The 17046-nt window shown below is 52.1% G+C and overlaps 1 protein-coding gene across 1 annotated transcript in view; it reads left to right on the forward strand.

Moving 5' to 3' along the window:
• The first annotated feature begins 1242 nt into the window (after nt 1-1242).
• Nucleotides 1243-17046, forward strand: part of kxd1 (KxDL motif containing 1) — a 46325-nt gene continuing 30521 nt past the window's right edge. Inside the window, exon 1 of the mRNA XM_086004315.1 lies at nt 1243-1352. The gene's annotated coding sequence lies outside the window, so the exon portion shown is untranslated. The remainder of the gene's footprint in view (nt 1353-17046) is intronic.

Here is a 17046-nt window from a genome sequence, read left to right on the forward strand (position 1 = left end):
GTGGGATTAGTTGGGGTCAGTGGGATTAGTTTGGGTTCAGTGGGATTAGTTTGGGGTCAGTGGGATTAGTTTGGGTTCAGTGGGATTAGTTTGGGGTCAGTGGGATTAGTTTGGGTTTGGGGTCAGTGGGATTAGTTTGGGGCAGTGGGATTAGTTTGGGGTCAGTGGGATTAGTTTGGGGCAGTGGGATTAGTTTGGGGCAGTGGGATTAGTTTGGGTTCAGTGGGATTAGTTTGGGGCAGTGGGATTAGTTTGGGGTCAGTGGGATTAGTTTGGGGCAGTGGGATTAGTTTGGGGTCAGTGGGATTAGTTTGGGGCAGTGGGATTAGTTTGGGGGCAGTGGGATTAGTTTAGGTCAGTGGGATTAGTTTGGGGTCAGTGGGATTAGTTTGGGGCAGTGGGATTAGTTTGGGGTCAGTGGGATTAGTTTGGGGCAGTGGGATTAGTTTGGGGTCAGTGGGATTAGTTTGGGGCAGTGGGATTAGTTTGGGGTCAGTGGGATTAGTTTAGGTCAGTGGGATTAGTTTGGGGTCAGTGGGATTAGTTTGGGTTTGGGGGCAGTGGGATTAGTTTGGGTTTGGGGTCAGTGGGATTAGTTTGGAGTCAGTGGGATTAGTTTGGGGGCAGTGGGATTAGTTTGGGGTCAGTGGGATTAGTTTGGGGTCAGTGGGATTAGTTTGGGGCAGTGGGATTAGTTTGGGGTCAGTGGCATTAGTTTGGGTTTGGGGTCAGTGGGATTAGTTTGGGTTTGGGGTCAGTGGGATTAGTTTGGGTTTGGGGTCAGTGGGATTAGTTTGGGTTTGGGGTCAGTGGGATTAGTTTGGGTTTGGGGTCAGTGGGATTAGTTAGGAGTCAGTGGGATTAGTTTGGGGGCAGTGGGATTAGTTTGGGTTTGGGGTCAGTGGGATTAGTTTGGGTTTGGGGGCAGTGGGATTAGTTTGGGTTTGGGGTCAGTGGGATTAGTTTGGGTTTGGGGTCAGTGGGATTAGTTTGGGTTTGGGGTCAGTGGGATTAGTTAGGAGTCAGTGGGATTAGTTTGGGGGCAGTGGGATTAGTTTGGGTTTGGGGTCAGTGGGATTAGTTTGGGTTTGGGGGCAGTGGGATTAGTTTGGGTTTGGGGGCAGTGGGATTAGTTTGGGTTTGGGGTCAGTGGGATTGGTTTGGGGAACAAAGGAAAAAATTAACCGGAAGTGAACTGGCGGGAGGTCAATGACGGTTCACAGACAAACCGGAAGTGACGAAGGGCGCAACGCAAAAAGGCGCTGCGCATGTGCGGTTTCCACGGCGACGCCGTAGGAGGGAGAGGGCCGGATCAGGCCGGAAAATTAAACAACTCCGGATTAAAAATACAGGTTAGTCTAACACTGGGGTACAGTACTGGTGGGTATAGGTCTGTCACTGTATAACTCTGGGGTACAGTACTGGTGGGTACAGGTCTGTCACTAACACTGGGGTACAGTACTGGTGGGTACAGGTCTGTCAGTGTATAACACTGGGGTACAGTACTGGTGGGTACAGGTCTGTCACTGTATAACACTGGGGTACAGTACTGGTGGGTACAGGTCTGTCACTATAACACTGGGGTACAGTACTGGTGGGTACAGGTCTGTCACTGTATAACACTGGGGTACAGTACTGGTGGGTACAGGTCTGTCACTAACACTGGGGTACAGTACTGGTGGGTACAGGTCTGTCACTATAACACTGGGGTACAGTACTGGTGGGTACAGGTCTGTCACTGTATAACACGGGTACAGTACTGGTGGGTACAGGTCTGTCACTATAACTCTGGGGTACAGTACTGGTGGGTACAGGTCTGTCACTGTATAACACGGGTACAGTACTGGTGGGTACAGTACTGGTGGGTACAGGTCTGTCAATGTATAACACGGGTACAGTACTGGTGGGTACAGGTCTGTCAATGTATAACACTGGGGTACAGTACTGGTGGGTACAGGTCTGTCACTAACTGGGGTACAGTACTGGTGGGTACAGGTCTGTCGCTGTATAACACTGGGGTACAGTACTGGTGGGTACAGGTCTGTCACTGAAAAACACTGGGGTACAGTACTGGTGGGGACAGGTCTGTCCCTGTATAACACTGGGGTACAGTACTGATGGGTACAGGTCTGTCACTGTATAACACGGGTACAGTACTGGTGGGTACAGGTCTGTCACTATAACATTGGGGTATAGTACTGGTGGGTACAGGTCTGTCATTGGATAACACTGGGGTACAGTACTGGTGGGTACAGGTCGGTCACTGTATAACACTGGGGTACAGTACTGGTGGGTACAGGTCTGTCACTGTATAACACGGGTACAATACTGGTGGGTACAGGTCTGTCACTGTATAACACTGGGGTACAGTACTGGTGGGTACAGGTCTGTCACTGTATAACACTGGGGTACAGTACTGGTGGGTACAGGTCTGTCTCTAACTCGGGTACAGTGCTGGTGGGTACAGGTCTGTCACTATAACACGGGTACAGTACTAGTGGGTACACGTCTGTCACTATAACACTGGGGTACAGTACCGGTGGGTACAGGTCTGTCATTGTATAACACTGGGGTACAGTACTGGTGGGTACAGGTCTGTCACTGTATAACACTGGGGTACAGTACTGGTGGGTTCAGGTCTGTCACTATAACACGGGTATAGCACTGGTGGGTGCAGGTCTGTCACTATAACACTGGGGTACAGTACTGGTGGGTACAGGTCTGTCACTGTATAACACGGGTACAGTACTGGTGGGTACAGGTCTGTCACTGTATAACACTTGGGTACAGTACTGGTGGGTACAGGTCTGTCACTGTATAACACTGGGGTACAATACTGGTGGGTACAGGTCTGTCACCGTATAACACTGGGGTACAGGACTGGTGGGTACAGGTCTGTCAGTGTATAACACTGGGGTACAGTACTGGTGGGTACAGGTCTGTCACTGTATAACACTGGGGTACAATACTGGTGGGTACAGGTCTGTCACTGTATAACAGTGGGGTAGAGTACTGGTGGGTACAGGTCTGTCACTGTATAACACTGGGGTACAGTACTGGTGGGTACAGGTCTGTCACTGTATAACACTGGGGTACAGTACTGGTGGGTACAGGTCTGACACTGTATAACACTGGGGTACACTACTGGTGGGTACAGGTCTGTCTCTAACTCGGGTACAGTACTGGTGGGTACAGGTCTGTCTCCAACTCGGGTACAGTACTGGTGGGTACAGGTCTGTCACTATAACAAGGGTACAGTACTAGTGGGTACAGGTCTGTCACTATAACACTGGGGTACAGTACCGGTGGGTACAGGTCTGTCATTGTATAACACTGGGGTACAGTACTGGTGGGTACAGGTCTGTCACTGTATAACACTGGGGTACAGTACTGGTGGGTACAGGCCTGTCACTGTATAACACTGGGGTACAGTACTGGTGGGTACAGGTCTGTCACTATAACACGGGTATAGCACTGGTGGGTGCAGGTCTGTCACTGTATAACACTGGGGTACAGCACTGGTGGGTGCAGGTCTGTCACTGTATAACACTGGGGTACAGTACTGGGGCTACAGGTCTGTCACTGTATAACACTGGGGTACAGTACTGGGGGGTACAGGTCTGTCACTGTATAACACTGGGGTACAGTACTGGTGGGTACAGGTCTGTCACTGTATAACACGGGTACAGTACTGGTGGGTACAGGTCTGTCACTGTATAACACGGGTACAGTACTGGTGGGTACAGGTCTGTCACTGTATAACACTGGGGTACAGTACTGGTGGGTACAGGTCTGTCACTGTATAACACGGGTACAGTACTGGTGGGTACAGGTCTGTCACTGTATAACACTGGGGTACAGTACTGGTGGGTACAAATCTGTCATTGCATAACACTGGGGTACAGTACTGGTGGGTACAGGTCTGTCACTGTATAAAACTGGGATACAGTACTGGGGGGTACAGGTCTGTCCCTGTATAGCACTGGGGTACAGTACTGGTGGGTACAGGTCTGTCAGTGTATAACACTGGGGTACAGTACTGGTGGGTTCAGGTCTGTCACTGTATAACACGGGTACATAACTGGTGGGTACAGGTCTGTCACTGTATAACACTGGGGTACAGTACTGGTGGGTACAGGTCTGTCACTGTATAACACGGGTACAGTACTGGTGGGTACAGGTCTGTCACTGTATAACACTGGGGTACAGTACTGGTGGGTACGGGTCTGTCAATGTATAACACTGGGGTACAGTACTGGTGGGTACGGGTCTGTCACTGTATAACACTGGGGTACAGTACTGGTGGGTTCAGGTCTGTCACTGTATAACACTGGGGTACAGTACTGGTGGGTTCAGGTCTGTCACTGTATAACACTGGGGTACAGTACTGGTGGGTACAGGTCTGTCACTATAACACGGGTACAGTACTGGTGGGCACAAGTCTGTCGATGTATAACACGGGTACAGTACTGGTGGGTTCAGGTCTGTCACTGTATAACACGGGTACAGTACTGGTGGGTACAGGTCTGTCACTGTATAACACTGGGGTACAGTACTGGTGGGTACAGGTCTGGCACTGTATAACACGGGTACAGTACTGGTGGGTACAGGTCTGTCACTAACACTGGGGTACAGTACTGGTGGGTACAGGTCTGTCACTATAACACTGGGGTACAGTACTGGTGGGTACAGGTCTGTCACTATAACACTGGGGTACAGTACTGGTGGGTACAGGTCTGTCACTGTATAACACGGGTACAGTACTGGTGGGTACAGGTATGTCACTGTATAACACTGGGGTACAGTACTGGTGGGTACAGGTCTGTCACTGTATAACACTGGGGTACAGTACTGGTGGGTACAGGTCTGTCACTGTATAACACGGGTACAGTACTGGTGGGTACAGGTCTGTCACTAACACTGGGGTACAGCACTGGTGGGTACAGGTCTGTCAATGTATAACACTGGGGTACAGTACTGGTGGGTACAGGTCTGTCACTAACACTGGGGTACAGTACTGGTGGGTACAGGTCTGTCAATGTATAACACGGGTACAGTACTGGTGGGTACAGGTCTGTCACTAACACTGGGGTACAGTACTGGTGGGTACAGGTCTGTCGCTGTATAACACTAGGGTACAGTACTGGTGGGTACAGGTCTGTCGCTGTATAACACTGGGGTACAGTACTGGTGGGTACAGGTCTGTCACTGTATAACACTAGGGTACAGTACTGGTGGGTACAGGTCTGTCGCTGTATAACACTGGGGTACAGTACTGGTGGGTACAGGTCTGTCACTGTATAACACTGGGGTACAGTACTGGTGGGTACAGGTCTGTCCCTGTATAACACTGGGGTACAGTACTGGTGGGTACAGGTCTGTCACTGTATAACACTGGGGTACAGTACTGGTGGGAACAGGTCTATCACTGTATAACACTGGGGTACAGTACTGGTGGGTACAGGTCTGTCACTGTATAACACTGGGGTACAGTACTGGTGGGTACAGGTCTGTCCCTGTATAACACTGGGGTACAGTACTGATGGGTACAGGTCTGTCACTGTATAACACGGGTACAGTACTGGTGGGTACAGGTCTGTCACTGTATAACACTGGGGTATCGTACTGGTGGGTACAGGTCTGTCATTGTATAACACTGGGGTACAGTACTGGTGGGTACAGGTCGGTCACTGTATAACACTGGGGTACAGTACTGGTGGGTACAGGTCTGTCACTGTATAACACTGGGGTACAGTACTGGTGGGTACAGGTCTGTCTCTAACTCGGGTACAGTACTGGTGGGTACAGGTCTGACTCTAACTCGGGTACAGTGCTGGTGGGTACAGGTCTGTCACTATAACACGGGTACATTACTAGTGGGTACACGTCTGTCACTATAACACTGGGGTACAGTACCGGTGGGTACAGGTCTGTCATTGTATAACACTGGGGTACAGTACTGGTGGGTACAGGTCTGTCACTGTATAACACTGGGGTACAGTACTGGTGGGTACAGGTCTGTCACTGTATAACACTGGGGTACAGTACTGGTGGGTTCAGGTCTGTCACTATAACACGGGTACAGCACTGGTGGGTGCAGGTCTGTCACTGTATAACACGGGTACAGTACTGGTGGGTACAGGTCTGTCACTGTATAACACGGGTGCAGTACTGGTGGGTACAGGTCTGTCACTGTATAACACTTGGGTACAGTACTGGTGGGTACAGGTCTGTCACTGTATAACACTGCGGTACAGTACTGGTGGGTTCAGGTCTGTCACTATAACACGGGTATAGCACTGGTGGGTGCAGGTCTGTCACTGTATAACACTGGGGTACAGCACTGGTGGGTGCAGGTCTGTCACTGTATAACACTGGGGTACAGTACTGGGGCTACAGGTCTGTCACTGTATAACACTGGGGTACAGTACTGGGGGGTACAGGTCTGTCACTGTATAACACTGGGGTACAGTACTGGTGGGTACAGGTCTGTCACTGTATAACACGGGTACAGTACTGGGGGGTACAGGTCTGTCACTGTATAACACTGAGGTACAGTACTGGTGGGTACAGGTCTGTCACTGTATAACACTGGGGTACAGTACTGGTGGGTACAGGTCTGTCACTGTATAACACTGAGGTACAGTACTGGTGGGTACAGGTCTGTCACTGTATAACACTGGGGTACAGTACTGGTGGGTACAGGTCTGTCACTGTATAACACTGGGGTACAGTACTGGTGGGTACAGGTCTGTCACTGTATAACACGGGTACAGTACTGGTGGGTACAGGTCTGTCACTGTATAACACTGGGGTACAGTACTGGTGGGTACAGGTCTGTCATTGCATAACACTGGGGTACAGTACTGGGTGGTACAGGTCTGTCACTGTATAACAAGGGTACAGTACTGGTGGATACAGGTCTGTCACTGTATAACACTGGGGTACAGTACTGGTGGGTACAGGTCTGTCACTGTATAGCACTGGGGTACAGTACTGGTGGGTACAGGTCTGTCACTGTATAACACTGGGGTACATTACTGGTGGGGACAGGTCTGTCACTGTATAACACAGGTACAGTACTGGTGGGTACAGGTCTGTCACTGTTTCGCACTGGGGTACAGTACTGGTGGGTACAGGTCTGTCAGTGTATAACACTGGGGTACAGTACTGGTGGGTTCAGGTCTGTCACTGTATAACACGGGTACATAACTGGTGGGTACAGGTCTGTCACTATAACACTGGGGTACAGTACTGGTGGGTACAGGTCTGTCACTGTATAACTCTCAGGTACAGTACTGGTGGGTACAGGTCTGTCACTGTATAACACTGGGGTACAGTACTGGGGGGTACAGGTCTGTCACTGTATAACACTGGGGTACAGTACTGGTGGGTACAGGTCTGTCACTGTATAACACGGGTACAGTACTGGTGGGTACAGGTCTGTCACTGTATAACACTGGGGTACAGTACTGGTGGGTACGGGTCTGTCAATGTATAACACTGGGGTACAGTACTGGTGGGTACGGGTCTGTCACTGTATAACACGGGTACAGTACTGGTGGGTTCAGGTCTGTCACTGTATAACACTGGGGTACAGTACTGGTGGGTACAGGTCTGTCACTGTATAACACTGGGGTACAGGACTGGTGGGTACAGGTCTGTCACTATAACACGGGTACAGTACTGGTGGGCACAAGTCTGTCGCTGTATAACACTGGGGTACAGTGCTGGTGGGTTCAGGTCTGTCACTGTATAACACTGGGGTACAGTACTGGTGGGTACAGGTCTGTCACTGTATAACACTGGGGTACAGTACTGGTGGGTACAGGTCTGTCACTGTATAACACTGGGGTACAGTGCTGGTGGGTACAGGTCTGTCACTGTATAACACTGGGGTACAGTACGGGTGGGTACAGGTCTGGCACTGTCTCACACGGGTACAGTACTTTTGGGTACAGGTCTGTCACTAACACTGGGGTACAGTACGGGTGGGTACAGGTCTGTCACTGTATAACACGGGTACAATACTGGTGGGTACAGGTCTGTCACTAACACTGGGGTACAGCACTGGTGGGTACAGGTCTGTCAATGTATAACACTGGGGTACAGTACTGGTGGGTACAGGTCTGTCACTAAAACTGGGGTACAGTACTGGTGGGTACAGGTCTGTCAATGTATAACACTGGGGTACAGTACTGGTGGGTACAGGTCTGTCACTAACACTGGGGTACAGTACTGGTGGGTACAGGTCTGTCGCTGTACAACACTAGGGTACAGTACTGGTGGGTACAGGTCTGTCGCTGTATAACACTGGGGTACAGTACTGGTGGGTACAGGTCTGTCACTGTATAACACTAGGGTACAGTACTGGTGGGTACAGGTCTGTCGCTGTATAACACTGGGGTACAGTACTGGTGGGTACAGGTCTGTCACTGTATAACACTGGGGTACAGTACTGGTGGGTACAGGTCTATCACTGTATAACACTGGGGTACAGTACTGGTGGGTACAGGTCTGTCACTGTATAACACTGGGGTACAGTACTGGTGGGTACAGGTCTGTCCCTGTATAACACTGGGGTACAGTACTGATGGGTACAGGTCTGTCACTGTATAACACGGGTACAGTACTGGTGGGTACAGGTCTGTCACTGTATAACACTGGGGTATAGTACTGGTGGGTACAGGTCTGTCATTGTATAACACTGGGGTACAGTACTGGTGGGTACAGGTCGGTCACTGTATAACACGGGTACAGTACTGGTGGGTACAGGTCTGTCACTGTATAACACTGGGGTACAATACTGGTGGGTACAGGTCTGTCACTGTATAACACTGGGGTACAGTACTGGTGGGTACAGGTCTGTCACTGTATAACACTGGGGTACAGTACTGTTGGGTACAGGTCTGTCACTGTATAACACTGGGGTACAGTACTGGTGGGTACAGGTCTGTCTCTAACTCGGGTACAGTACTGGTGGGTACCGGTCTGTCTCTAACTCGGGTACAGTGCTGGTGGGTACAGGTCTGTCACTATAACACGGGTACAGTACTAGTGGGTACACGTCTGTCACTATAACACTGGGGTACAGTACCGGTGGGTACAGGTCTGTCATTGTATAACACTGGGGTACAGTACTGGTGGGTACAGGTCTGTCACTGTATAACACTGGGGTACAGTACTGGTGGGTACAGGTCTGTCACTGTATAACACTGGGGTACAGTACTGGTGGGTTCAGGTCTGTCACTATAACACGGGTATAGCACTGGTGGGTGCAGGTCTGTCACTGTATAACACTGGGGTACAGTACTGGTGGGTACAGGTCTGTCACTGTATAACACGGGTACAGTACTGGTGGGTACAGGTCTGTCACTGTATAACATTTGGGTACAGTACTGGTGGGTACAGGTCTGTCACTGTATAACACTGGGGTACAATACTGGTGGGTACAGGTCTGTCACTGTATAACACTGGGGTACAGGACTGGTGGGTACAGGTCTGTCAGTGTATAACACTGGGGTACAGTACCGGTGGGTACAGGTCTGTCACTGTATAACACTGGGGTACAGTACTGGTGGGTACCGGTCTGTCTCTAACTCGGGTACAGTGCTGGTGGGTACAGGTCTGTCACTATAACACGGGTACAGTACTAGTGGGTACACGTCTGTCACTATAACACTGGGGTACAGTACCGGTGGGTACAGGTCTGTCATTGTATAACACTGGGGTACAGTACTGGTGGGTACAGGTCTGTCACTGTATAACATTTGGGTACAGTACTGGTGGGTACAGGTCTGTCACTGTATAACACTGGGGTACAATACTGGTGGGTACAGGTCTGTCACTGTATAACACTGGGGTACAGTACTGGTGGGTACAGGTCTGTCACTGTATAACACTGGGGTACAGTGCTGGTGGGTACAGGTCTGTCACTGTATAACACTGGGGTACAGTACGGGTGGGTACAGGTCTGGCACTGTCTCACACGGGTACAGTACTTTTGGGTACAGGTCTGTCACTAACACTGGGGTACAGTACGGGTGGGTACAGGTCTGTCACTGTATAACACGGGTACAATACTGGTGGGTACAGGTCTGTCACTAACACTGGGGTACAGCACTGGTGGGTACAGGTCTGTCAATGTATAACACTGGGGTACAGTACTGGTGGGTACAGGTCTGTCACTAAAACTGGGGTACAGTACTGGTGGGTACAGGTCTGTCAATGTATAACACTGGGGTACAGTACTGGTGGGTACAGGTCTGTCACTAACACTGGGGTACAGTACTGGTGGGTACAGGTCTGTCGCTGTACAACACTAGGGTACAGTACTGGTGGGTACAGGTCTGTCGCTGTATAACACTGGGGTACAGTACTGGTGGGTACAGGTCTGTCACTGTATAACACTAGGGTACAGTACTGGTGGGTACAGGTCTGTCGCTGTATAACACTGGGGTACAGTACTGGTGGGTACAGGTCTGTCACTGTATAACACTGGGGTACAGTACTGGTGGGTACAGGTCTATCACTGTATAACACTGGGGTACAGTACTGGTGGGTACAGGTCTGTCACTGTATAACACTGGGGTACAGTACTGGTGGGTACAGGTCTGTCCCTGTATAACACTGGGGTACAGTACTGATGGGTACAGGTCTGTCACTGTATAACACGGGTACAGTACTGGTGGGTACAGGTCTGTCACTGTATAACACTGGGGTATAGTACTGGTGGGTACAGGTCTGTCATTGTATAACACTGGGGTACAGTACTGGTGGGTACAGGTCGGTCACTGTATAACACGGGTACAGTACTGGTGGGTACAGGTCTGTCACTGTATAACACTGGGGTACAATACTGGTGGGTACAGGTCTGTCACTGTATAACACTGGGGTACAGTACTGGTGGGTACAGGTCTGTCACTGTATAACACTGGGGTACAGTACTGTTGGGTACAGGTCTGTCACTGTATAACACTGGGGTACAGTACTGGTGGGTACAGGTCTGTCTCTAACTCGGGTACAGTACTGGTGGGTACCGGTCTGTCTCTAACTCGGGTACAGTGCTGGTGGGTACAGGTCTGTCACTATAACACGGGTACAGTACTAGTGGGTACACGTCTGTCACTATAACACTGGGGTACAGTACCGGTGGGTACAGGTCTGTCATTGTATAACACTGGGGTACAGTACTGGTGGGTACAGGTCTGTCACTGTATAACACTGGGGTACAGTACTGGTGGGTACAGGTCTGTCACTGTATAACACTGGGGTACAGTACTGGTGGGTTCAGGTCTGTCACTATAACACGGGTATAGCACTGGTGGGTGCAGGTCTGTCACTGTATAACACTGGGGTACAGTACTGGTGGGTACAGGTCTGTCACTGTATAACACGGGTACAGTACTGGTGGGTACAGGTCTGTCACTGTATAACATTTGGGTACAGTACTGGTGGGTACAGGTCTGTCACTGTATAACACTGGGGTACAATACTGGTGGGTACAGGTCTGTCACTGTATAACACTGGGGTACAGGACTGGTGGGTACAGGTCTGTCAGTGTATAACACTGGGGTACAGTACCGGTGGGTACAGGTCTGTCACTGTATAACAGTGGGGTACAGTACTGGTGGGTACAGGCCTGTCACTGTATAACACTGGGGTACAGCACTGGTGGGTTGTGGTAAACCACTTTTATCGTTACACTATAGTTATCACTGTTGTATTGTTATCACCGTTATCACTGTTGTATCACGATACGAGGTCGCCTCTTGTCGCGCTGTTATACCTGGGCTGACCACCTCCGACTCCGCCCATGGCTCCACCTACCTGCCCAGGTATAAAGGTAGTCGACTGGCTGGTATTCCTCCTTGTTGGACCCGATCACCCACGAGGGTGGGCTCTGTTATTTCGTCAATAAAAACCTTTAGTTACGTTCCTAACTCGTCGCCTTTTATTGGACGAATTGATAGGTATATCAATTTTATTGACTAAATTTTAAAGATGTCTACTACTGGCCAGCCAGAAGCCCTCCCAGAAGCACAGCCACACCAGCCGGCTTGGCTGCAAGCCCTCAAACCACCGTACCTGGATCTAAACCCACAGGCAGCAAACGCAGCCCTCAACTTCAAACACTGGCTGGACTGCTTCGAATCCTACCTGGAAGAATCCGGCGCCCCGCAGAGATCCAAACTAAGACTTCTGAACGCCCAAGCGAGCCCGAGAGTATACGCACTCATCCAGGACACGACTACGTACGAGGCCGCTATCAACCTACTGAAACAGCAGTACCGCAGCCCGGTAAATTACATGTACACCAGGCACCTCCTAAGATCCCGCCCGCAACAGCCAGGAGAGTCTGTAGCTGAATTTTTACGGGCGCTAAGAGCGCTCGGCAGGAACTGTGACTTTAAAGCGGTGACGGCTGTTGAAAATACGGAAGATAATATCCGCGATGCCTTTGTGAAAGGCCTACGGTCCAACTACTCACGGCAAAGACTGCTTGAAGCTAAAGACCTCGACCTGGACAAAGCTGAAGCCCTCGCTCTCTCCCTGGAGGTGGCCCATCAGGACCAGGAGGCGTTTTCCAGGTACTGCTCGCGACCCTGGGACTCGGGCCCGACCCCTACCGCAATACCCTTCGCAGCGCCGCCCCCGGGACCTACCTCAGCGTCGGCGTCCCAGACCCGACCGGGCCCGCCACCCCCGGTACCGGCTCCGACATCGGGCACCCGCGATCGGGCCGCCGGCTGCTTCTTTTGCGGCCAGGAGAAGCACCCGAGGTCGCGCTGCCCAGCCAGGAACTCTACCTGCACAACCTGCAGGAAGAAAGGCCACTTCTCTAAGGCCTGCAGGAGCGGATCTTCAGAGGCCAGCAGTGCCTCATGCGAACTGTGGGGGCGGCCATCTTCTTTCACGGCAACTGAGGCCAGTATCCCCACACGTGAGTCATGGGGGTGGCCATCTTTGATCAAGGCAACCGACCCCAATAGTGCCTCATGTGAGTTATGGGGGCAGCCATCTTCTCCGCCATTTTGTCCTACCTCGTGGGAGACGCCATTTTACCCACCACGCCCGACTGCCACCGGGCCCCCGGACCCGACGACCGCCTCGCCCGCAGACGACAACGACTCGCTTACCTACACGCTAGCCTCCGTCACTCTGGATCAAGCCCGCCCACACCACCTGTCCAAGTCGATGATGGACATCAAAGTAAACGGCCACGCCACGACCTGCCTGTTCGACAGCGGAAGCACGGAGAGCTTCATCCACCCAGACACGGTGAGCCACTACTCCCTCCCTGTCCTGCCAACGCGCAACCGAATCTCGATGGCATCGAGGTCCCACGCCACGGACATTAGCGGCTACTGTGCTGTGACCTTGTCGGTTAAGGGTACAGAGTATAAAAACTTTAAACTCCTCGTCCTCCCCCAGCTCTGCGCTGCCGTCCTACTAGGGCTGGACTTCCAATCCCACCTCCAAAGTGTAACCCTAGCATACGGTGGACCCCTCCCCCCACTCACAGTCGACAACCAGCGAAGGTTAAACCGCCCACCGCGTAACACCTGCAGCCTATCCACCCTCAAGGTGCCGCCACCTTCCCTGTTCGCTAACCTCACCCCCGACTGCAAACCCGTCGCTACCAAGAGCAGGCGGTACAGCGCTGGGGACAGAGCTTTCATTAGCTCTGAGGTGCAGCGTCTCCTGAAGGAGGGCATCATCGAGGGGAGCAACAGCCCCTGGCGTGCCCAGGTCGTGGTCGTTAAGACCGGCGATAAAAATCGCCTGGTCATCGACTACAGCCAGACCATAAACAGATACACCCAGCTGGACGCATACCCCCTTCCCCGCATATCTGACATGGTCAATCAGATTGCACAATACCGCGTATTCTCGACCATCGACCTTAAGTCGGCCTACCACCAACTCCCTATCCACCCCGAGGACCGCCAGTACACCGCCTTCGAGGCGAATGGGCGCCTATACCACTTCCTTAGGGTCCCCTTCGGTGTCACCAACGGGGTCTCGGTCTTCCAAAGGGAGATGGACCGGATGGTTGACCAGAACGGACTGCAGGCCACATTCCCCTACCTAGATAACGTCACCATCTGCGGCCGCGACCGGCAGGACCACGACGTGAATCTGGAGAAATTCCTCCGTACAGCCCAACGGCTGAACCTCACCTACAATAAGGAGAAATGTGTGTTTAACACCTCGCGCCTTGCCATCCTTGGCTGTGTAGTAGAGAACGGACTCATCGGCCCCGACCCCGAAAGAATGCGCCCCCTCATGGAGCTACCCCTCCCCCACTGCCCTAAGGCACTTAAGAGAACCCTGGGGCTCTTCGCCTACTATGCCCAATGGGTGCCCAATTATGCGGACAAAGCCAGACCCCTCATGAAGTCCACATCCTTCCCCCTTACGGAGGAAGCGTGCGCAGCCTTCTCCCTCATTAAGGGAGACATTGCCAAGGCCACTATGCACGCAGTGGATGAGTCCATCCCCTTCCAAGTCGAGAGCGATGCATCCGACTTCGCCCTAGCCGCCACCCTTAACCAGGAGGGGAGACCGGTGGCCTTCTTCTCAAGGACCCTACAGGGCCCTGAGATCCGACACTCGTCGGTCGAGAAGGAGGCCCAGGCGATTGTGGAGGCGGTACGACGCTGGAGGCACTACCTGGCAGGCAAACGATTTACCCTCCTTACCGACCAACGTTCGGTCGCTTTTATGTTTAATAACAAGCTGAGGGGCAAAATCAAGAATGACAAGATCTTGAGGTGGAGAATCGAGCTCTCCACCTACGATTATGATATCTTGTACCGGCCAGGTAAGCTGAACGAACCCCCCGATGCTCTGTCACGAATTACATGCGCCAGCGCGCAAAGTGATAGACTTCAGACCCTCCACAACGACCTCTGCCACCCCGGGGTCACCAGACTTTACCACTTCATTAAGGCCCGCAACCTGCCCTACTCCATCGAGGAGGTCAGGACCATAACCAGGAACTGCCAGACCTGCGCCGAGTGCAAACCGCACTTCTTTAGGCCGGACAGAGCAAGCCTGATCAAGGCCACCCGCCCCTTCGAGCGCCTGAGCATCGACTTTAAGGGGCCCCTCCCGTCCCCTGACCGTAATGTGTACTTCCTCAACATTGTTGATGAGTACTCCCGTTTCCCCTTTGCCTTCCCCTGCCCAGACATGACCAGTACCACGGTCATTAAATGCCTGAACGACCTCTTCGCCTTGTTCGGGTTCCCAAACTATATACATAGTGACCGGGGCTCCTCTTTCATGAGCGAGGAACTCCGTCAGTTCCTACTAGCGAGAGGTATTGCAGCAAGTAGGACCACCAGCTACAACCCCCGAGGGAACGGCCAGGTGGAAAGAGAGAACGCGACGGTATGGAAGGCCGTCCTCTTAGCCTTAAAGTCTAAGGGCCTCCCAACCTCCCGCTGGCAGGAAGTCCTCCCGACAGCGCTGCACTCCATCCGGTCACTACTTTGCACTGCCGTTAACGCCACCCCCCATGAACGAATGTTTGTTTTCCCCAGGAAGTCGACTACGGGAACCACTCTACCAACCTGGCTGACCTCTCCGGGGCCCGTCTTGCTGCGAAAGCACGTGAGGGCCCATAAAACAGACCCCCTGGTCGAGAGGGTGAACCTCCTGCACGCCAACCCCCAGTACGCCTACGTGGCTTACCCAGACGGGCGGGAGGACACAGTCTCCTTACGAGACCTCGCACCCTCGGGCACTCCGGAGACACCACCTTTACCCCCCCCCCACCACCCCCCCAATTCCAGCCCAGGTAGACGGCATGCCGGAACCCCACGAGCCTTCGCCGACCACGCAGACACCAGCACTAACACCGGATAATGCAGCACCGCCGCTGCGACGATCGGAGAGGCTTACGAGGCCTCCGGACAGACTGACATACCAGAACTGGTAGTACACTTCACCCCGCCGGACTCAAATCTAAACAAGGGGTGAATGTGGTAAACCACTTTTATCGTTACACTATAGTTATCACTGTTGTATTGTTATCACTGTTGTATCACGATACGAGGTCGCCTCTTGTCGCGCTGTTATACCTGGGCTGACCACCTCCGACTCCGCCCATGGCTCCACCTACCTGCCCAGGTATAAAGGTAGTCGACTGGCTGGTATTCCTCCTTGTTGGACCCGATCACCCACGAGGGTGGGCTCTGTTACTTAGTCAATAAAAACCTTTAGTTACGTTCCTAACTCGTCGCCTTTTATTGGACGAATTGATAGGTATATCATGGGTGCAGGTCTGTCACTGTATAACACTGGGGTACAGTACTGGGGCTACAGGTCTGTCACTGTATAACACTGGGGTACAGTACTGGGGGGTACAGGTCTGTCACTGTATAACACTGGGGTACAGTACTGGTGGGTACAGGTCTGTCACTATAACACTGGGGTACAGTACTGGGGGGTACAGGTCTGTCACTGTATAACACGGGTACAGTACTGGTGGGTACAGGTCTGTCACTGTATAACACTGAGGTACAGTACTGGTGGGTACAGGTCTGTCACTGTATAACACTGGGGTACAGTACTGGTGGGTACAGGTCTGTCACTATAACACTGAGGTACAGTACTGGTGGGTACAGGTCTGTCACTATAACACTGGGGTACAGTACTGGTGGGTACAGGTCTGTCACTGTATAACACTGGGGTACAGTACTGCTGGGTACAGGTCTGTCACTGTATAACACGGGTACAGTACTGGTGGGTACAGGTCTGTCACTGTATAACACTGGGGTACAGTACTGGTGGGTACAGGTCTGTCATTGCATAACACTGGGGTACAGTACTGGTGGGTACAGGTCTGTCACTGTATAACACTGGGATACAGTACTGGGGGGTACAGGTCTGTCCCTGTATAACACTGGGGTACAGTACTGGGTGGTACAGGTCTGTCACTGTATAACACGGGTACAGTACTGGTGGATACAGGTCTGTCACTGTATAACACTGGGGTACAGTACTGGTGGGTACAGGTCTGTCACTGTATAGCAC

The sequence above is a fragment of the Somniosus microcephalus genome, chromosome 13, assembly GCF_052327205.1.
Source record: "Somniosus microcephalus isolate GS21.2 chromosome 13, FLI_Smic_1.0, whole genome shotgun sequence".
In the NCBI taxonomy this organism is placed as follows: Eukaryota; Metazoa; Chordata; class Chondrichthyes; order Squaliformes; family Somniosidae; genus Somniosus; species Somniosus microcephalus.